General features: G+C 45.9%; 1 long non-coding RNA gene across 1 annotated transcript; it reads left to right on the forward strand.

Annotated features, from left to right (window-relative positions):
* The first annotated feature begins 4,452 nt into the window (after window positions 1-4,452).
* Window positions 4,453-21,972, forward strand: LOC147912251 (uncharacterized). The gene is made up of 4 exons (XR_015550116.1): window positions 4,453-5,078; window positions 5,461-5,556; window positions 17,573-17,719; window positions 17,800-21,972. It is a non-coding gene; the product is annotated as an uncharacterized LOC147912251 (long non-coding RNA).
* The last annotated feature ends 376 nt before the right edge of the window (window positions 21,973-22,348 follow it).

The following is a 22,348-nucleotide window of genomic DNA, read 5'->3' on the forward strand; positions in this document are numbered from 1 at the left end:
GGATCTCTTGTTTTGGGAGAAGTCAGCCGTCACATTGAAGGAGAGATCCACAGGGCAAGAAACTGAGGCCTCTAGCTAGTAGCCATGTTAGGGAGCCTTCTTGGAAGCAGGTTCTCCACTCCCGGTCATGCCTACAGATGACTGCAGGCCCAGCTGACATCTCAACTGTCACCTCAGGAGAGACCCTGAGCCAGAGCCACCCAATTCAACCAAGCTCCAAGTTTCCTAACCCATGGAAACTGAGAGATTACATTTTCATGTAATAGTGTATGACAAAATGTCATTTATCCCTAATTCACTATTAGAAAAGGTTGTCCTTCTGGGTATATTTTATATAAACGGACAAAGAAAATAGAAGAAATTCCGACATTTAAATTTAAATTTCTATGGGAAGACTATTGACTTGTTAGAAAAGTGATGGACAGAGCATAGTACCTACTAAGTTTCATGATTTTCCTGCCAGAATACAAAGATGGATTACCATAAATTCCAGTTTCTTCATAAGTGTCTTTATCCAGTGATAAAATTAATTTCCCTATAAAACAAATAATTATTCTCATAAAAGAAATGTTAAAAATATGACTTACGCTCTGGCTAAAAGAAAGGAAGGCAAACTAGGCAGACAGTGGAATAAATTCTTTACATGGATCTTATAGCAGCATTGTTTATAATAGTGAAACTAGAAATACTCTCCAAGTCCACCCAAGAAGGAATAGTTAAACAAACCATGGTATGCCCATTCTTTGGAATACCTTTAAGACATTAAAAATAGCAAGTTACAGGGCCGGCCCTGTGGCTTACTGGTTAAGTGCGTGCTCTCTGATGCTGGCGGCCCGGGTTCGGATCCCGGGCGCACACCGACGCACCGCTTCTCTGGCTACGCTGAGGCCGCGTCCCACATACGGCAACTAGAAAGCTGTGCAACTATGACATACAACTATCTACTGGGGCTTTGGGGTGAAAATAAATAAATAAATCTTTAAAAAAAAAAAAAAATAGCAAGTTATAATTATGTGCCCTGATATGACAAGATGCCCATGGTCATACTATAGTATGGGAAATAGCAAATTGCAAAACAATTATATGCTGAAATTTACATTAAAAAACACTTTATGTATATTTATTAATTCATAGAAAATGTCCAGAAAAATAAATCCCATAAAATAATTAACAGTAATTCCTTCCAAGAAGGGGAGTGAGTCTGAAGGGAAGGAGATACAAGAGGAGACCTTCACTTTATATAAATCTCTCGAATTTAAATTTTTTATACAGTATTTCCTTTATATTTAGAAAAAGAGGAAATAATGAGTGCTGTTGCCATTTGGCAGCAGGGCAGCAGTATTATCTTCATCAATATCTGTACTGAACATCAATGCACAGCCCGGATCTGCAGGAGAAAGCCCAGAAGGAGAAATGAAGACAAAGAAGACATGACACCTGCAAAAAGTTAGTGGAGTGTGCTTACCTAACAAACCTTCCAGGTGAGTCACGGTCAGTATCCACCACTGCTCCAGTTCACTCAATAAACCTAAAACCTACCAAGGGTAAGGCAGAGGACACGGAAGGCCACGCCCCACTAGTCCACTCCCCCACCCAGGGCCTGTTGTGCAGGGTGACTACATCAAGCAGCAAATGGACTTGGGATGGGGCGTGTGCCTTTGGATGCCGGCAGAGAGGCACAAAGTGGAACACTAGGTAAGTGTACAGACATGAGAGACAGAGCTCCAGGTGGAGATTCAAAATGCACCAGGAACTTGTGCAAAGTTAAGAAAGCTACTCAACCTCTCTGAGCCTCAGTTTCCTCTCCCTAAAATGGGGATCACAGGCCTACTTCACAGAGCTGTTGGGTAAATATGTAAAAGTGCCTGTGACAGCCAGTGTCCACGTTACTAACAAAGTAGTATCAGATTCCAAACCAATGATAAGAATTCGATGAGATGAAAGATGAGATGCTCAGCTTTGTAAGCAGCCCCAGCAGCATGAGAATGAGAGAAGCTAGAAGTAACTACGGTTCTTCACAGCCCCACCAGAGGGGGTGAACCTGGGGCTACAACAAGATCAGGAAGTGCCTGCTGTGCAGTGATTTGTGTAGTGAGGGTGGAATCCCTAAAGATGCCACAAAACACAGTTACACACAAACAGCGGCTAGGAAACCATGGTGACTGGAACAAAGCAATCAACCCAGCAGACAGGAATGGGAATAGGGCGAGCAGGTGCCACAAAATCTAACAGAAGACACAGAACCAAGAGCACCCGGCTCTGCGAACAGCTGCTGTGGTTGTATCAGGAGAGCAACCTTTTGAGACAGCCATTGTGGGGACTGCTGGGAGCACAGTGGTCATTGCAGAGACACACCCAACAGCAGCCCCTCTGAACACACAGATCCTAAGTCTTCCCTCTCTGTTAATCCTTGTTTTAGGATGACAGATACCCTCCTGTTACAATAGCCCCATCCAACACTAGTGGACGAGTGTAATCAGAAACCCCCTAAAGAGGACACAGGACAGAGTAGGATAAGAACTCTGAGGGATGGGGGAGCAGAGCTGCACTTGACACACTATCACCCAGGCCCTATTTAACACAAGAGAAGAACCCTAGGACTGTGATGGGGTCTAACTAGACTTCCTCATCTTGCCACATTCATAGACACTACCTGCTTTCTTTTTCTTTCTTTACAAACATGTTGATGAATTCATGTGTACTTAATTCATGGAGAAGTAAATTCTTCACAAAGTAATAGGGTGCAGTTTCCATGACCAGGTTTTTCAGTCCCTTTGATAGTATAACACACTTGGGAATCAGAAATGCAACCTATTAGACTGTGTAATATAAATAATGTATTATTTTCATATAGATCGCTACCTAGGTTTTTAGGTACGAGATAAATCATGACAGCTGCTAAGAATTCCTCCACAGGTTTCAACAAAACACTTAAAACTCCTAAGTTAATTGATCTCAGGAAAGAGAAATTTGACAGTTCAAGTTTTTTGGTTTTGCATTCAAACTCGTGGTACAGAGCAGAGAATGAGAAGGAAAATTTCATTGGGAAGGTCTTGCTTGTCTTTTATCTTCTGCAAATGAGCAGTATACTTTATGTCCTGTTCCTTTCACTGATCCAATTAATTTTTAAGGAAATATGGAATAACTGAATATCCCTGGATATGTTTATCGTGGTACCACCCTGCAATCAAGGATCTGTCCCTTACAGCATAAGGAATTTAGGGTCAATTATCAGGAGGATAAGTGGAAGCAGAAGTGCTCCTGGATATTTCCATTTCCAAACAGAGAAATTCAACAGATCAGACCAGGCAAGTTAAGGTCTACATCGCTGGCTGCTGTCTGTGATGAACCTTCCTCCAAAGCAGAGATGTTAAACCTGACAGGTTGCAAATGCCGCCCAGGTTCTCCACACCTTGAACATGGCTCTCCCAAAGCTCTAACAGCTGTCTATCTGTTCCTGAGGGATCAGGGTCACCACTTGGGTCTCCAAGAAACTGGCCAGTCAGGCCTGAGTTGAGATTAGGCTCATCAATTTAGAGTGCAACTCATTCTAAGGTTGCGTTTTTCTTGGAGGCCTCTGCACTTGAAGAGGTAGGGGGTGGGGGTTGAAATGACCCACTAGATACCTGCCTGGAAATTGGGGTTGTTCTCCTCTGCTCTCAGCAGATCCTGGGTAAACCAATGATTACCCTCACAAATGCTTCAACTTCCACATCTGCGAAAAAGGTGTCCCGTGAGGGTGACATTTTCAGGAAGCAACAGCCAACGTTGCCATCCCTGTAAACCCTGTCCTTTCCAATGGGGCCATAACTTTGGTGAATTTCTCCTCGAAGCTGCCGAAATGGCGCACGATGGCTGGAGAAAGCAGAGGGCAGCAGGCAAAGTGGCAGTTGCTGGGATGTTAAATCAGTTCCGAGAAGCAATTTAGAAAAGCAAGCAGCTTCCTGAGCCTGGACTAGGATGATGCTCTGGAGAGACGCACAGGCACACAGGCGGGAGGAGGAATCAAGATGCGGGGGGAGGCTGTGGGCGGACAGAAGGGAGGAGACTGGAGTCCAGACTCCATTCAGGGGAAATCGAGCTGCATGCGGCAGTCCCGCTGCAGCACGTCACCGCTGTCACACGCTCCCAACTCCTTGGTCTCCGTCCTGCCCCTCAGGTCCCACCTGAGACTCAACGCACGTGCGGCGGAGGCAACATAACGGCCAGCAGCCAGCGAGCCTCGGCCACGACCACGCGCACGTCACCCCGCCCCTCCCTAGAGAGCTCAGGGGGCCCAGAGCACGGTGCATCCTGGGAGTTATAGTCCTGCAGCCCTGCAAGCTGCCGCTCGTAGCGGTTAACAGACTACAGCTCCCAGAATGCGCAGCGAGGGGCCCGGCGTCCCGTCCCGCCCCTCCTTGTGCCGAGGGCGGTCCCAACATGTACCTCTGCGCGCCGATCTCTCCGAAGCCCCCAAACCCCGAGAAGTTGGACTTCTCACAGACCAGCGAGTGTCCTAGCGCTACTCGTAGCTTGCCTGATGGGCCATAGGTACAACCGGCCCTCCGTGACACGGGCCCGCCTGCCCTGCTCTCCGCCCCGCCCTTCCCTCCGACTGGCCCCGTCACTTTGCCACGCCCCCTGGCCGTCCCCTGTTCCCCCCCCTCCCCGCAGGCATGCGCACTGATGCCGGGGCGCCGCCGTTGAGGCCAGTACGCAGGTGGCGATGGAGCTAACGACACCAACGGTCCTGGCTGTTGCTGAGGCTGCCTGGAACCCAAGCGAAAGCTCCGTGGCTGATACTGGAAACCATGAATTCACTGGCGAGAGTGGAAATACCGGGACCTGCTAGGTGGAACTTGGGTTTTCAAAGTCCCCTCTCCCGCCATCCCCTCCCTCCCTCAGGGCTGCCGGGATCCTCGCTCTGGACCCCGCGCTCGGGCTCACTGCAGAGCGCCCCGGGGACCTCGCCCGGCTGAACCGTCCACACCTTGCTCGGGCCCCTTGGAAGGACTGTTGCCACGTTGTCAGAGGAGAAGACGTCACATGGACAGCCCTAATTCCTCCGTTACACGGACAGGAAACTCGGTGCCCCTGTGAGTGACCCCCAAGCCCCTTCTCTGACGCCCCACGTGCCTGGTTCTCGGGCGTCATCGTCCCGGTGTGGGCCTCTGGGCCTAAGGAACACAGGCCGCAGGACCAGAAGTTCCCGTTGGTCCTTCCCGAAAGGTTAGGAGAGTTTGTGTAGGAAGGTGATGCACGATTTCAGCGTTTATGCCGCACGATGCAGCTCCTTTGGAACCACTTTAATCTCCCTTTTTAAATATCCCGTGGAACCACTGTTACTCATTTGTTGCTGTTGGGGGTTAGGCTGCTAATTCTCCTAAGTCGTCTTCCCATTTAGTTTCTCTGATAATTGCAAGTTCTGCGTTACTACCTGCTTCTCAAACGAGTATTGACAGCCCCAATTCTGTGCAGGGAGGATGCAGAACAGCAGAAAATCTGTGGTCCAAGTTTCTGGAGCATCCGTTTTACTACGAGACTTGGAAGAAAGAAAGTTAAGGAATTTCTGAGGTAAGTAATTAAACATTTAAAACAAGACAGGGAAGGCATCTACCGTCGGTAACTGCCAGTAATTTGTGCTTGAAATGTCAGATCTTCTCTGAGAAAAAACTAAGGAGAACCTATTTCCCATTATTTTAAGTAGCAAAAATTATGACCTAGTAAATCCTGGAAAAAACCCTACCAATTTCCTAAATCGCAATATGGCGCCTAGGTATAAGTTAACGAATGTGTTTGCATGTAAAATGCTTGAAACATGGCTTCGTGGTCACTCCCAGTCACTGTGGTTGTTAACATACCGTGGCTGTGTGCAGTGGCCGTGGCCTCTCTCAGACCAGCAACATCAGGTGTTGTACATCTTGTTGACACACCAGAGATTTGCAAATGACTAGCATGATCTATGGTCTCCCAGTTGTAATTGGAAGCAACATGAAGCTTTTCTAGCAAACCATTTATTTTAAAATGTATTTTTTGAAAACTCAATGTAAAGTTGATGTAAATATCAGCTGAAAAATGTATTGAGCAATAAGTAGCTGCTATGCAGTTTGGGTGTTAAAAACTAACGTGTTCTTCTAGGAAAACATTACTTGGGGATGTGTTCTGTGGGGTATACCCTTATTATGAAATAGATGGCAAAAATCGCCTTTATTTTCAAGAGTAAAGTTTTAACTTTGAGTAAACTTGGACTGGGAAATCCTTTCAGGCTACGTCCCCGAGTTCTGGAGTCCTGTGTCTGTGATGATTCCTTGCCAACATCTGAGTACAAACATTCCCTAAGGTTGTGATCAACCGGGCTGAGAGAGAGTGAGCTGAACTGCCTGTTGTCTGAGTAGCCAATTAAACTAACAAACCAAAAATAAAGGAATTAAACCCTTACCCGCTTACTGTGATGGTATAAGCAAGAGAAACTGGAGAAAATATCAGCTCCTCCTCTTTCATTATCCCCCGCGGAATGGCCACTGTGTGAGGGTCGTGTGGATCAGCACAGATGTGGGGGTCATCTCACTGTTCAGAGACCCCAAACAAAAGGCCTTGGTTCTTTTCTGGAACCTGGGGTCTGGGAGAGGCTTAGAGTGATGGGCTAGGAGAGGGAGAGTATGGGGTACTGAGTCAGAGAGGGGAAAAGTGTCTTCTAATTTTCCGTCCTCCTCACATAAGGAGTCTTCAGCAGAGGGGCTCAGGAAGACCTCTATGGGACGCCTTAGAGAAGGAGACCTAGGGATGGAGGTGCTAGGGCTAGGAATGCAAATATGGGGAGAGCATTCCTGGCTAGAGGGGCCTGAGTCCTTGACTGCAGCTCCCCTCAGAGACCACAGTGCACTGGCTGTGCCCCAAGTCTGGAGGTGGGAAGGTGGCTTCCCCGTGAGTCCAGTTAGGTAAAGCCTTTGTAGTTACCTATGGTCAGGCCTGAAAAATTACCCAGAGAGTCTTAGTCCTTTTGCTATAACAAAATACCATAGACTGGTTGGTTTAAACAACACACCTTAATTTCTCACAGTTCTGGAGGCTGGGATTTTGAGATCAAGCTGCTGGCAGATTCAGTATCTCGTGAGGCCCTCCTTCCTGGTTCATGGATGGCCGTCTTCTCACTGTGTCCTCATGTGGCAGAGAGAGATGGGCTCTGATCTCTTCCTCTTTTAATAAGGGCACTAATTCCATCTTAGGGCTTCACCCCATGGTATCATCTAAACCTAATTATCTCTCAGAAGCCCCACCAAATACCATCACATTGGGGATTAGGTCTTCAACATATGAACTTTGGGGGACTCAAACATTCAGTCCAAAGCATGCCCGTTTTTAACCAGGAGCTGGACTCCTCAGGCTCATGCCTGGTAATTCCCATATCTGGAGCAATTACTCATCTGGTTCTATTATTGATGCTTCTAATGGTCTCATTTATGTTGTCATGTCTCCACATTAGCCTAGTTATCTTTGAGCTACATATTTTATTTGCAAAATTATTTGTGGAAATAATTTAAGGCCTAAAATATCTTCTTCCAGTGCTTGAGGGAGCCCCATCAATCTGGAATCTCCTGAATCCAGTGTGAGGGACTGAGATTTTTGTGGGCCAACAAGAGAGTTCAAAGTCGGCTTGCAGTCCTTATCAGAGCTTAATGATGAAGGCTTAATTAATAGCTAAAATGTCACTGTTCAGGGTCCCAGTCCTAATTCCTAGGAAGGAGATTACCAAAATGGCAGCCTCAGTGGACTCTGGACTCAATCATGTGTCCCCCTAGCCTTGTCACTCTGCCAGAAGTGGAGATTGACCTCTCATCAACTTCCTCTGGATTTGTAAATGTCCGTAAGGCAAAGGCAGTGGCAAAATGTCCAGTTCAACTCTCTGGATTTCTATTCTGAGATCTTGGCCTAGCAATTCTTCATTAAAATATTAGCTCAAAAACACCTTCCACAAGTTGTTATTCTATAAAGAGAGAATCCTCACTTTGCATGGTTCCAGTATGCACAAATTTCAATTGCTATGGTTTAGTTAAATAACACCAGTACCTCAAAAATGGGGTTCATATTTTGGTTAGCACAGCTTTATTGACTGTGGCTGCATGAAGGACCAGTTAGCTGCAGCCTGTTCAGTCTGCACTCACTACATCAGCACAAACGTGCATCATGATCAGCAAGGAATCTTCTCTCAGAGCCTGTTGGTGATTGCTTGGCATGTAGCTGTTGTCTGGGTCACGCACGCACAGCAAAGTGTTTATTCGGGTTGCCTCCCCATCTCCTCCAAAAAAGGGGTGATCAAAAGAGGGAATCGCCCAAGAAGGATAAAAGTGCAGCAAAGAATCAAAAAGTGATGATGCTGGAAGTGAACTTGGGTGTGATTAGGAGACAGCTGAGCATGGACATGAGGACTCTGCCACGATGTGAGAGGCTGTAGATGTGCGACCAGAGAAACCGAGTGCAGGGGCTTATCAACATAAAGGGGGACAGGGTGAGGACGTCCTGGGAAAGGGACAGTCGTGTCCCTTTTACTTTAATTGAATTCTGAGAGATATTTTCTGACATTGAAAGTGCAAAGGGTAAAATGTTAGCAGCTGATCTAAACTTAGAAAAAAATAGGACAACCCAGCAAAACAGAGAAAGGATATGATGCAAAGAAGGAAGCACTGTTCAGATTACTCTGAATAAGATTTTTTAAAAAGAAATTAGACACTTTAGTTTTCAATCATTTTAATTACAGTATACTAAATAAATAGTAACTTTGCTATTTTTAAATTTTCCTACACGTTTTTAATGTTTTCACCAAAATTTTGAATATTGTAGAACAATTGTATTTTTCCCATTGATTTTTAAATCCTCTCATCGTCATGTTATAGTCCTGCATTACCCTGCAAAGCGAGGACTATGGGAGTGTGTTTGTGTGTATGAGCACCCGTGTGTGTGTGTAATTGTGTCCATAAATAGTACACTTGAACAGCAGTGTATTTCAAATGTGTGAATGTTGATAAAGAAAGTATCCCATCTATTATTACACAGTGTCCATATCTACCACAGCTGTCAAAGGTCTCCTTAATATTTGACTCCCCTGGGTGAACTCAGTTGTATTATCTTGGGCTGCATAACAACCACCCTAAAATTCAGAGGCTTAGAGGTGCAATATTTATTAAGTTCACAGATTCTGTGGGTCAGCACCATGGACAGGGCACAGAGGGGATGGCATGCTTCTGCTCCATGATGTCTGGGCCTTGGCAGAAAGACTCAAAGGCTGTGGGCTGGAGTCATGTGAAGTCAGGTTCACTCCTACATCTGGGGGTCGATTCTGACTGTTGCTTGGGGATTCATTCCCTTTCCCCTCAGCTGTTCCACATGTTCTTTCCTCGTGGGCGATGCTGCCTTCTTCTCAGCACAGGAGCGGTATTCCACCAGGGCAAGCCAGCCAAATCCATATCATGTTTTATGACCGAGCCTCAGAAGCCATATAGCATCATTTAGATTCTCCAGTGGGGCAGAATCAAAGGGAGGGAACATAGACCCCACCTATCAGGACAAGGGGTGTCAGTTAAGTTGTAAGAAGTGCATGTGGAATGGGGTAAATATGTTGATGTGGTCATCTCTGGAAAATCTATTCTGCCAAAAGAGTGAACCCCTTTATGCACCCTAACTGTTTACTGGATAAATAATATAACCACTTTGAAATCTGTGTTGCCAGGACCTATTTCAAAGTCTGACATAAAGTTTGTTAAATTATGACTTCAGGGTCCATTCCCCTCTCCCCTGTGGAATCTCAGACACCATATCTCCTTTCTGAGGTGACACATCTCTACCTTCACTATAGGCCATAAAGCAATTCTAGAGGGAGTCTTGGTTGTATTTGTATATAAACAAAAGCTTGTACTTTTAGTTTATTAAGGAACCTGTGATGGTTTCTAGTTTCTAGCTGGTAAACACGACCCGTTTTCCTCCTTGCTATACATGTATGCGCAAAATTTTATTTTAAAACCCTGAATCCATGTCTCGTTTTTTAAACCCATCATCCTAGTGTTCAGTGTTCATTTGCTTCTAGTTTTTCAGTATGTTGTACATAAAAGGAATATTGCTTTATGTACGCCCTTGACAGTAAAACATCAGGCTCTGTTAATGAGTTTTGCACAAAGTTAATGTTACACGTACTGTGTGTCGTTCCGTAAAGGAATTAAAATTTGCCTATGAGAAGCAACGCTCTCCTGATCTTCATTCTGGAATAGAAATCTCCTCTGTGACAGTCTGGTGGTATTCTGTGTCAGTGTGTTTCCACCCTGGCTGCACACTGGCATCACAAATTCCAAGACCCCGTCCCAGGTCACTTTAATCAGAATGGCTGACCTTAAGCCTCAGGTGTAGGTATTTTTAAAAGGGTCTTCAAGATATTCTAATGTACAGAGTTGAGAAGTCCTGGGCTGGTGCCCTGGAATATTGAAATCAATCCCTACCTATCAGGAGGAGTTAGTTACCAATCACTTTACCTCTCTGAGCATAAAACTTCGTTTACACACCAAAAGGAGGGTTTGGGCATAACCACCTCAAAGGCTTTTAGGGACCGTGAAAGATGGTAACTGTGCTCTGTGCAGAAGCGTGGGGTAAGATATTAGGGATATTTTCCGTGATAAACTCAAGAGTCCTTGCCCCACCAAAAGTCCCTTAAATCTTCCTCTTCCTCCTCCTCCTAACATCGCAATGGCTGATCAAAACATCTCTGCAGCCAAATTTGGCTCTTGACTCCTGGATTAGATGAGTAGGTCCCTTCTAGCATCAATACTCTCCACAAACGAGGTGTGTCAATGTAAGGAGTGGATGTCTGGTTACACCGCTGTATTAGTTACACAAGTGGGGAGAGTTTGGAGACAATCAGACTCTAGAGAAAGTGCTTAATACATTTGCGAAAGTGATTTACACATTTTTTAATTTAATTTAGACATTTTCTAAGAAATGGGACAGAAACTAGAGACTGGCAGGTACTTGGGTTCACATATTTTTTCTGGAAGATAGAAGTCTGGGCTTCTCAAAAGTAAGATCTAAAGAGAGTGAAGATTGATCTTTCTGTGCTGAGGGAGATCTCTGGGCAGAGCATTATTTTCTTTGTGTGTGAGTGTACATGTGTGTATGCATGCAGACATTATTTTCCCTGTGTGTGTGTGTGAACATGTGTGTGCACACGTGTGTGCGCTTAACTAAGAAAACTGCAAGGCACGGCCTGCAGGTGCGTTTGGAGCGTCATGTACCCACTAGGCAGGGGCTGATTTCTGGGGGTTTGGGGGCAGAGTGCTGCAAGCCTGCTGCAAGCACATGCATCATTTTCCTCTTTCATATCCAGTGCGCTTCCCCCACTTTGAAAAGTTGCCCATTTTTGCTTATCAAATCTTCTTGCTCTAGAAAAATACTTCCAATACAGAGCCACAGATTTTTGGTGGTGGTAATGCAGTATATGGGTCAAATGCTGACTTATTCTATGTTAGCTCAATGGAACCCTAAAAATAGATTTCTATGAAAACCGTCACCAAGATCATATCTTATACTGTCTCCTAAAATGACTTTCCTTTTATCTGAAGGTTCTAAACATAGTGTTTATTTCTGTAAACTAGGAATGAAGAATCAAAAAAATGATATAAAAATGTCCTTTACAATATATCGTAAAATGTAAAGTACTTAAGGATAAATCTCAGAAAAGATGTTAAAAACTTGTACATAGAAAAATAGAAAACATTGCCTAGAAAAATTTTACACCTTGCTCAGAGGTGGGAAGACTGAATATTTTTAAAATGTCATTTCTCCCCAAATTGATCTACAGATTCAGAGTGACCTCAATCCAAATGCAGAATTGCTCTTTTCTGGTAGAAATTGAAAAACTCATTCATAATTCGTATTAAAATGCAAAGCATCTAAAACTGCCATAGAAACTTTGAAGAACAAAGTTGGAGGACTAACTGCACTTGATTTCAAGATTATTATAAAGTTAATTTTCAAGACAGTGTGATATTTACATCACATATACTGAGAAATAGACCAGACATATATAGAACACTGGTTTCAAAAAAAAGTTGCAAAGGCAACTCAAGGGAGAAAAGACAGTCGTTTGATCAAATGGTGCTGGAACCATTAGATATCCAGATGCAAAATAAAAGGACTTCAATCCATGCCTTGTGCTGTGTAAACAAATGAACTCAAAATGGACCATAGGTGTAAATGTAAAACCTAAAACTGTAAAACTTGTACAAGAAAACAAAGGAGAAATTCTCTGTGATTTTGGGTTAGGTCTTAGATATGACACCAAAAGCACAATCTACAAAAGAACAAATTAATAAATTGGGATTTATCAATATTAAAAACATCTGCTCTTTGAAAGACACTATAAAGAGAATGAAAAGACAAGTCACAACCTGGGAAAAAAGACTTGCAAATGCTATCTCTGATAAAGAACTTGTACTCAGAGTATGTACAGAACTCCTAAAACTTCACAATAAGCTGTTTTGTGGCAGTCTCAGCCTGTCAATAACCAGGTTTGTGGTTGGACCAGCTTCTCATTATGGTTCTTATGATGATTGCAAGATGCCTTTCAGCAATAACCATCAGGAAACTTTGAGAAAATAAAGTTTTAATACTCACAGGACCTGGAAATTACACAGCACACCTGGGGCCACACAGTGAGGCTTTGGGGGGAGGGAGAGAGAGTGAAGGGGTCTGGGGTTCTGCTTTTATTGGGGTGAAGGGTGGGAGTCTAGGATTTCAGGGGCTCACTCTTTTTTTTTAAATTATTTATTGATGTTATAATAGTTTATAACATTGTGAGATTCCACTTATACATTATTATTTGTCAGTCACCATATAAATGTGCTCCTTCACCCCTTGTGCCCACCCCCAACTCCTTGCCCCTGGTAACCACCAAACTGTTCTCTCTGTCGTGTGTGAGTTTATATTCCACATATGAGAGAGGTCATACAGTGTTGGTCTTTCTCTGTCTGGCTTATTTCACTTAACATAATACCCTCCAGGTCCATCCATCTTGTTGCAAATAGGATGATTTTGTCTTTTTTCCTGGCTGAGTAGTATTCCATTTGTGTGTGTGTGTGTGTGTGTGTGTGTGTGTGTGTATACACACACACATACCGCATCTTCTTTATCCAGTCATCTGTTGATGGACACTTGGGTTGCATCCACGTCTTGGTTATAGTGAAGAATGCTGCAATGAACATAGGGGTGCATAAGCCTCTTTGGACTGTTGATTTCAAGTTCTTTGGATAAATACCCAGAAGTGGGATAGCTGGATCATAAGGTATTTTTATTTTTAATTTTTTGAGGAATCTCCGTACCGTTTGCCATAGAGGCTGCCCCAGTTTGCATTCCCACCAGCAGTGAATGAGGGTTCCCTTTTCTCCATATCTTCTCCAACATTTGCTATTTTTTGTCTTGGTGCTTATAGCCATTCTCACGGGCGTAAGATGATATCTTAGTGTAGTTTTGACTTGCATTTCCCTGATGATTAGTGATGTTGAACATCTTTTCATATGCATATTGGCCATCTGTATATCTTCCTTGGAAAAATGTCTGTTCATATCCTCTGCCAATTTGTTGATCGGGTTGTTTTTTTGTTGTTCAGATGTGTGAGTTCTTTATATAGTATGGAGATTAACCCCTTGTTGGATATATGGTTTGCAAATATTTTCTCCCAGCTGGTGGGTTTTCTTTTCATTTTGATCCTGGTTTCGTTTGCCTTGCAGAAGCTCTTTAGTCTGTTGAAGTCCCATTGTTAATTTTTTCTTTTGTTTCCCTTGTCTGAGTAGACATGGAATTCGAGAAGATCTCAGGGGCTCACTCTTTATCCCTGAATTTAAAACATAATAGTGGAAGAAGAGAGAAAAAGAAAGAAAAAAACCCCGAGTGGCCCAAATGGCCAGTCATCTAAATCAACCAAGATCTCTAAAAGAAAGGAGCCTCAGTGGGAGGAGGTGGCCTGGCTCTTTATTGAGTCATGTGGCAGATGATGTGTTTATTCCATATAGCCATCTTCGCAGTGGATGTCTGTTTGAAATGGATGCCCCTAAAATCAAAGTTTAAGTCAGGGACTTGCATTAAAAAAAGAAAAAAAACCTCTCAGGGCTTCCACTACACCATGGAATGGGAGAAAATCTTTTCAAATCATATATCTGTTAAGGGTCTAATATTCAGAATATATAAAGCACTCTTACAACATGTGATTGTTAGTCTATTGTGCCCATTTGGCTAGGTTGTACTTACCCTATTGTTTAATCAAACACATCTATAATCAGTTGACTTTGGAGGATATTCCCTTGAAAATATGGGTGGGTCTTCATTACTCAGTTGAAACGCATAAGAGGAAAAATTGAGGTTTCCTGGTGAAGAAGAAATTATGCCTCAGATCACAGTTTAAAATCCTGCTGAGTTTCTAGTCTGCTGGGCTTGCCTACGCTTCAAACTTGCCAGCTCCCACAATCAAAGGATAATTCCGTGAAACAAATCTCTTTATATGTGTTTCTCTGTGTGTGTAAATATACATATACGTACACGTAAACATACAGCCACGCATCACATAACGACATTTCACTCAGTGACAGGCCACGTATATGATGGTGGTCCCATAAGATTAGTGCCATACAGCCTAGGTGTGTAGTAGGCTACACCATCTAGGTTTGTGTAAGTACACTCTATGATGTTCACAGAATAACAAAATCACCTAATGACATGTTTCTCAGAATGCATCCCTGTCATAAAGCTACGCATGCCTGTATGTATGGATGCACAAATGTATATGTTCAAGTTATAAATACATACATTCCTTTTCTCTGCAGAACTCTAATACAGATTTTGGTACCAAGGATGTTCTAGAAGAACAGAATCTTAAAGATGTGTTTTCTGAAATGGTTTTGGGCTTTCTGTAATTGATTCTCTAATTTGATTAAATTGAAAGGCACCAGCAACCCGGTTTCCATTGTTAAAGAGTGCAGTGATTGTCTGTGGCAGTAGAGATATACAAAATAGCACCACTGGATTTTCCTAATCAAATATTTTTAAGAGGCATGGTTCTCGGTGACCCTGTATCTGATACTTTAGATCACTTTTGACAAACTAACAAATGTAATAAAATTAGCTACTTGCTCCTAATTGCACAAGATTAAATTAAGAAAGAAAAAGATGAACTCAGGGTGTCAACTTCCCAGCTCAGCTCAAGCACCATAACTGACCTGAAGTTTCTATATCTTCCCTGAAATAAATAGTTATTTGCTGTAGCTTCAGAGCTAAGATTTATGAAAACCTAACTCACAGTCTCTTACTGCAAGTGGTTGAATTACAACACAAATTGAATTCCCATCCACACAGCGGTGAAGATGATAGAATTTATTTAAAAGGAATAGGGTCCTGAAAATTGGAATGGGAACATACAGGCAGTTCCTGATTAAGCTGAAACATTAGACTCCAAAATTGTGCAGAGTCTGCCTTGTCAATAGAAGAAGCCCTCTTCCTCCTCCTGTCTGAGGAGTATAACTCTTCTGTTCCTGAGGATCCTATAATGGTCTCCCCTGAGGACACTGCGTTGAAAGACACTGGTGATCTCCCTCAGGACCTAAACCCACCAGCTTTCTTGGCTTCTATACCAAGACTCCATCGAGGTGAACTCGATTCCCAGCAGATCCCCAAGCATGAGGTACAAAATGGACCCCATGAGGAATTGTGTTCCAACCAAAATAGCTGTGTCCCTTTCCCAGTTCATACAGACAGAAACCTAGGAAAACTTTGAAGAAAAGGATATTAGGAGTTTAGGATAATGGCAGAAGGAACACAGAGTTGGATTCAGTGCAATGCATTGATTTGGCCCCGCTAAGCAGAGATTCTCTATTCAATGTGGTGTCTCGAGGGGCTACAGAGAGTTCTGACAGTCTCTTTCATTAATTGGCTCTGCCATGGACCAAAAGGTGGAGAACAGAAGCTCAAATTAAACTGCCCTGGTATACTGTGTAAGAAGGTACCAAAATAATCCTTCTAAAGCAGCTCAGGGAGCTACAGGAGAACACAGATAAACAATTTAATGAAATGAGGAAACAGGACAAGTACAAAATGAAAAGCTCAAAACCAGGAAACATCAAAAAGAAGCAAACAAATTTTAGAACTGAAAATATATATTAAACAGAGATATGTGACCCTCGCTGCAAACATGGGTCTCTTCTGGGTGACCCTCAGTGCATTTTGGCCAATGGATGCCCACAGATGCAATAAATTGTCCCTCCTCTGCCATATGGTAGACACAGGACTTATGAAATGTTGCTGCATGCTGGGTCTGCTCTCGGGAGCCCCCAGTCCTGCAGGGGAAACCCCCTGGACACAGTGCCTTCCTCCTGGCCCCAGACTGGCCCTGGGACCTGGCGCTTCTCTTTCTCTTTGGAGGGAAAGTACAGTCTTCCCAGTGCTTCCTGTAGCAAATCACTTTCCTGGATGGCTGTGTCCTGTCCGGACGGGCCTGGGCTGCCAGGAACCAGGATTTATCCTCAGCTGCTGGCTGTCCTGAGAAGGCCTCCCTGGCAGAGTCCAGGCTGCTGTGTGTCTGGGTGACACTTGCAGCCTTCAGAAAGGAGGGGATAACTCAGAAGTACCAAGAAATTCATCTGACCCTTGTTTTACAGGGTGTTTCCAGGGGAAGACATTCCAAATGCCAGGTGGTAGCCCTTTAGCTCCTGGTCATGGGGTGGGTTCTCAGGGTGAGCTCAGAGCAGTGTCCACCACCCAAGTGGGAAGCATTTCAGTATTTTAATTGATAAGGCTGTGTCCACACACATCCACAGATCATCAGTTTGGTGGCATTGCCTGCTAGAACCCCCACACCCCTCTCATGCCTCATCTTACAAAGCTGCTAACAGTGAAGATTCATACCCCCGTGACATAACCACAGCACAAGACTGTGGAAAAGAACACAGCCATCCCAGGAGCTACCCACTTTATGGGCTCTGTCCCAGCTGCCCCTTTTAGAAGAGTCAGTAAGAACAAGACTGAGTGTGTAAACTGGTGATTATCCGAGACCATGGACCTCAGAACCACACAGGGCCAGACCTCTAACCCTGGGCAGCAAGGGAGAGTGTGGGTCTTTCACTGGCCAGGATTATGGTCCATTATCCGGGCAAAGCAGAGCTCACCCTGATCCATCAGGCCCAGCCAGGGAGGAGTGGTCACGCTGTACCTGACAGAGAGGCTGGGGGCCTTCTGGGGAATTTCTGCCCTAAAGAGAATTGTAAACGGAAGCACAGGGATGCTGGGAATCCTAGTTCACAGGGAGCAGTGATGTTTACGGAATGAGGCCCAGACGTCGCCTTAAAAGCTGCGTCACAGTCTTCCTCCCTGGATGTGAAACCAGCAGGAAAGGCTTTGCAGTCCTGGCCCAGGAGGACTCTGATCTGAGTAAAGGGGATCACAGAGCCCTGGAGGGGGTGAGGACGGAGAGTGCTGCCTGCCCTCAGTCCATCCACAGGTGACCTTCCTCTGAGCTTGTCATTTCCACGTGCAAATTTTGTCTTTTTATGTGATTCTCCCCACCTAGTGCTGCTGCCATCCGGAGATTGAATGAGAAGACTGTGAGTTCCAGATATTTGGTCAAAAGAAACCTCCACAAGAGAAGCAGAAAACATTCCTTCTTTCTCCAAAGCTGTAGAAAAGCAGCAATATCTTGGAGCAGGACATGCTCTTGGTAAGTGCAGTTTTTAAAGACACCCATTTTCTGTGGTTGTTGCTCTGCCTCTGAAAGTACCTCCCACCTCTAAATCCCAGGTGAACCACGCTGAAATGAGCCTGTCCTCTGAGGAAGGGGGTCTTGGACACGACCTTCAGCAGCCAGGGAGGGGCGCTGGCCCTCCTCCCCTCTTCCAACAAGCTGTGACCCTGCGAGATGCCTTAACTCAAGGAGGAGTGTGAGATTCTGTGTCTCATTTCCACGAGCACAGGAAGTGAAAGAGCCACACCTCGGCGGCTGGAAAAGAAACAGGATTTTAATATAACATTTAAATCTCGCATTTACTATGAACAACAGATAAATATTGCCCCTCCCCAATGGGTAAATGGCTGCTGGGGTAGAGAGGTCAGGGAGCTGGGGCGGGTCATCCCCTCTCTCTTGGGCTCCAGGGACCCAAGGAAAAGCCTTACAATGTTCTCCTTTGCATCAGGGTGGGAGGAGCTGGCCTGGGGCGCCCCGAGTGTCCCTGCTGTGTCCTTGCTGCTGAAGAAGAGGCGGCAGTTGATCTGGTCTCAGGATTGTGATCTGCCTCTGGTTCAGGCTCTGTGCTGTGTGTCTGGTGACTGAATAGAAGAGATTTATTATTGGAGGGCCTCCCAAATATCATGGCCCACCTCTGTGACCCCGCTGCACTCTGCTCCAAACCCTGTGCTGAGTGCTGCATCAACAGCACCCCATGTGTCCCAGACGTGGGAGCTGTCATTTAGCATCACCCCTTTCACAGAGGAGGAAACTGTTCCCCAGAAAGGTGAGGGGAATTGCCAATCACAGGACAGCTCTGCAGTGGGCCTGGGGTCCCGGCTCTGGGTGTGCGACGTTCCAGGCCGACGCTTAGCCCAGAGCCTTACTGAGCCCCTGGGTTCGGTCACTGCCGGTCCGGACACTCACTCACTCCTGAGCCTGAAGATGGCCCTTTCTTCTTGGCCTTGAAGAACATTCGAATCTTGCTGGCCCACTGGAATGGGTCCTCCAGCTGACAGGACAGGCTGTAGCAACAGGACAGAGTGGAGCTGTGAGCTACCAGGAGCCACACCTCAGGTGTCCCTCCCAGAGCCTGTCGGCAGCTATAGTCCCGATGCCCCAGGGGTCACCATGCAACAGAGCCTGGGGCTGACGAGGGAGCCACAGCCATGGTCTCCCCTCACCCAACTAACTGCTGCCCTGCCTCACCTCTTCCTCGCTAAGGGTCTCCACAGCCTGGAACCAGGCCCCAAATTGCTCCTCAGTTTCGAGGTTGTATTGATTTGAGGCCTCCTAGAGCAGCTGAATCTCCTTAAGTACTCTGACTGCTGGACAGAGGAAGGACAGGATACACACAAGTCAGGCGAGGGGTGGGCATAGGGATAAGGAGCCCAGCTGGGGTCTTTGCTGCATGGGAACCATTCTTCCCTCCAGGTCCATCCAGGACTAGCCTCTTCTCACAGTTGGGCTGAAATGGCTCTTCCTTCAGGAAGGTGTCCTTAGTGCCAGCCCCTTCCCCTACCTGCAAATGTGATGGGATCCCCAGCTCTCTGTATCAAACTCTGCCAATCAGTGTAAGACCCAAGGGATAGGTCCAGAGAGGGTCTTGCTCAGGGGAGTCTCTGATTTCCGCACCCCCACCCTCCCCACAGTGAGACCACAGGTGCTCACCTCACCCCATTTCTGGAAGTTGATCACATTGTTCAGGAAGGCAGACAGCCAAACTCCATCAGAAACAGCCCCCTGAGCCCATAACTAGCCCCCATCCCCACCCCTTCTCATGTTGCCCCTCCAGGTGCAAGACTTGCACCAGGCACAGGCTCTGAACTCCATGCCAGGGGGACAAGGGAGCTGAGGCCAGAGGTCTTGTAGCCCAACCCTCTAGGATGACAGATGCTGAGACTGAGACCCACCTGGAAACTTAACCCCATGTTGTCTTCAGATCCACCCCAGTCATCTGGAGGTCCTGGGTGTGGAGACCCCTCTGTGCCCACACTTACACCAGAGCAGTGTTGGCCATTGTTGGTCGCCTGATGCACCTGCCTCTTGTCTGAGGAGTTGGAGTAATTGAGCCCATTGATCAGCCCCTTGACGATGTCCTGAGGGCAGCTCTTTAAAGACAGAGCCCGGGACCTGGCCAGTAGGCATCAGGGGGCTTCCACCCAGTCTGTGATCCTGTGTTACAGCAGACCTAGCAAACTGCCACAGTCTGTGAGGTCACAATTAAGATGTTCCCTGTAGCACTGCTGAAGTGGCCACACAATTGAGTCATGTCAAGGTCCAACAACATTGAAAGGCTGAGAGTCGCTGAGACAAATGACCTCCTGTCTGGACATTATGAGTCACATAAAGCCACAGCTCCTGACTTGACAGGACTACAGTGATTCGATGTGTTCTGTGAGATGACAAGTTGCAGAGAAATGTGTAGAATCAAGTAATCCACATCCCTCCTGTGTGTATGTCACCCTGTCACGTGTGATGATCTGTGAAGCCTGGAGAAGGTCAGCGAGGACAGGGGAGCTGAGTACTCCACGGGATACCCAGCTGGGTAGTTAATCAGCACAGTACAGAGTGCTAAGATGCTCATGCCCTCAAGAAAAGTGAGAACATTACTTTCTCTGCTATTCAAACAGAGTTGTGAAGAATGTATTTCTGCTCGACCACATAGCGAGTGGGTTGTGTGTGGAGGTCCAGATTCCTTTGGGAGCCTGCGTGTGGAACACTCAGGTGGGAAAGCTGTAGGAGGGACCAGGAGAGTCCCCAGATGTGAATCTGTGTTCTGGGCCCACCCTGATCATCTCCAGTTCTTGGGTGTGGAGACCCCTTTGCACCCTTCTCACCGCAGACCAGTACTGGATGGTGTTGGTGGCCTGGTCCTCCTGCCCCATGTCTAGGGAGTTGAAGGAGTTCAGCCCATCAGCCAGCTCCTCAATGATGTCCTGAGTGGAGTACTACAGAGAATTCCCAGGATCCGGGCCAGTAGGAATCAGGAGCCTGACTGGACATTGCCCCTTGGGAAACTGCCAAGAGCAATTCTTTTCCTCAGTACGGGCCCAGTGAGGCATCTGCAAAGAACTCGAGTCAGGGAGGGAATGAGATGAGACCTCTAGGGCTCAGGTCATGTATGAGTAGAGGGGCTCCCCTCTCATGCTGCCAGTTATGACCTGGGCTATGAACATGACAGACCCACCAGGCTTCCAAAACCAAACCACCCTCTCCTGCCCAGGAGTGGCGGCCCCCTCGTCCCCTGCCTTCCCCTCTCAACACGTACACACACGTGATGAGGGGCACAGGTTGAGGGGCTGCCCAGGAGGCATCACAGTTGTGGCCCACCCAGCACTGCACTGCCCTTGTTAACTTTGGTGCCTCCTGACAAATGGCCAGTGGCCTCAGGGATGAGGGCTGAGCCAACGTCTACAGCAACAGAAAAGTCTCCCACTCTGGGCTCCCCTCTGCCCAGGGTCTTTGAAGGTTGGGACACAACAGCAGAATATCTTGTTCTCTGGAGCATCTCCAGTCAAGTAAACAGGATAGGGGGCTCTGGGTGCCTGGTCCCAGAGTTCTAAGTTCTGTTGGGGCGTATCACCAAGGAAGTGAGGTCAAAATTCCATTACCTGAGCCCCTTCATCCAGTCAGACTACCCAAAGGCCCCTCTGACTATTACAGCCTCCTCCCCCGTGTCATCTCCTTACCTACACACAATGAGCCAGCACAGCTGGAAATGTAGCAGGATCCCAGCTTTGAGGAGACAGAGCTAAATTCAGACCTCTTTTTTCTTAACACTTCTCTGTCCTGGAAAACTCAGTGTGCCTCTCAGGTCCTCCTCAGTCTCCCAACCTATACAATGGGGTCAGGTTAGAATCTACTTCCTGGGACGTCATCAGTTGTATATGAGATAAATCTGTAACGCCTGTGGGCTGATGTCACATGTAGCTAAGGCACAAACTTAGAGAGGGAAGAATTATATGAAGGGTTTGAATGTAGCATGGGATTACTCAAAAGGGGCCTACGTCCCAGCGATGTGATATTGGAACAGTCACTTCTAACTTGGCCTTGTTGGAATGTCAGAACCATCAGGGGGTTAATGAGTGAAATTCAAACACTGTCATCCTCTGGATGAAAACCTTTAATTACTAGATGATGGGAATCTTTTCACATGTATATTAAACCACTGTGATGTACGCTTTAAATGTCTCACAATTTTGTCAATTATACCTCAATAAAGCTGAGAAAAAATCAAAAAAATAAAACCTTTCAATTGTTTCCTGTTATATTTAGAATGAGACCCAAGTGCCTCATCTCATCCTATGGGGTGGGTGGTCTCCACAGTGGCTCCCAGTGATCCCCAACTGTGGGAGACACAATGCTGTGTAACCACTAAGTGGTTAGTGACTGGATTCTGCCAATAGATTCAACCAAAATGATGGGACGCCGTGTCTGACTTTTCATTACAAAGTCAATCAGTTCCTTACTGCCTCTCTTGTGTTCCACCTCTCTCTGTGTCTCTCTATGTCTCTCTGTGTCTCTGTGTCTATCTCTGTCATCCCTGAGCTGGGGACTCGAGCACAGATGTTTTGAGCTGCCCTGTGTAGAGGCCCACACAGGAGAGAACCAAGGCAGTGCCAG

Source organism: Ceratotherium simum, chromosome 38 (genome assembly GCF_057802395.1).
Source record: "Ceratotherium simum simum isolate JZ-2026a chromosome 38, ASM5780239v1, whole genome shotgun sequence".
Taxonomy (NCBI): Eukaryota; Metazoa; Chordata; class Mammalia; order Perissodactyla; family Rhinocerotidae; genus Ceratotherium; species Ceratotherium simum.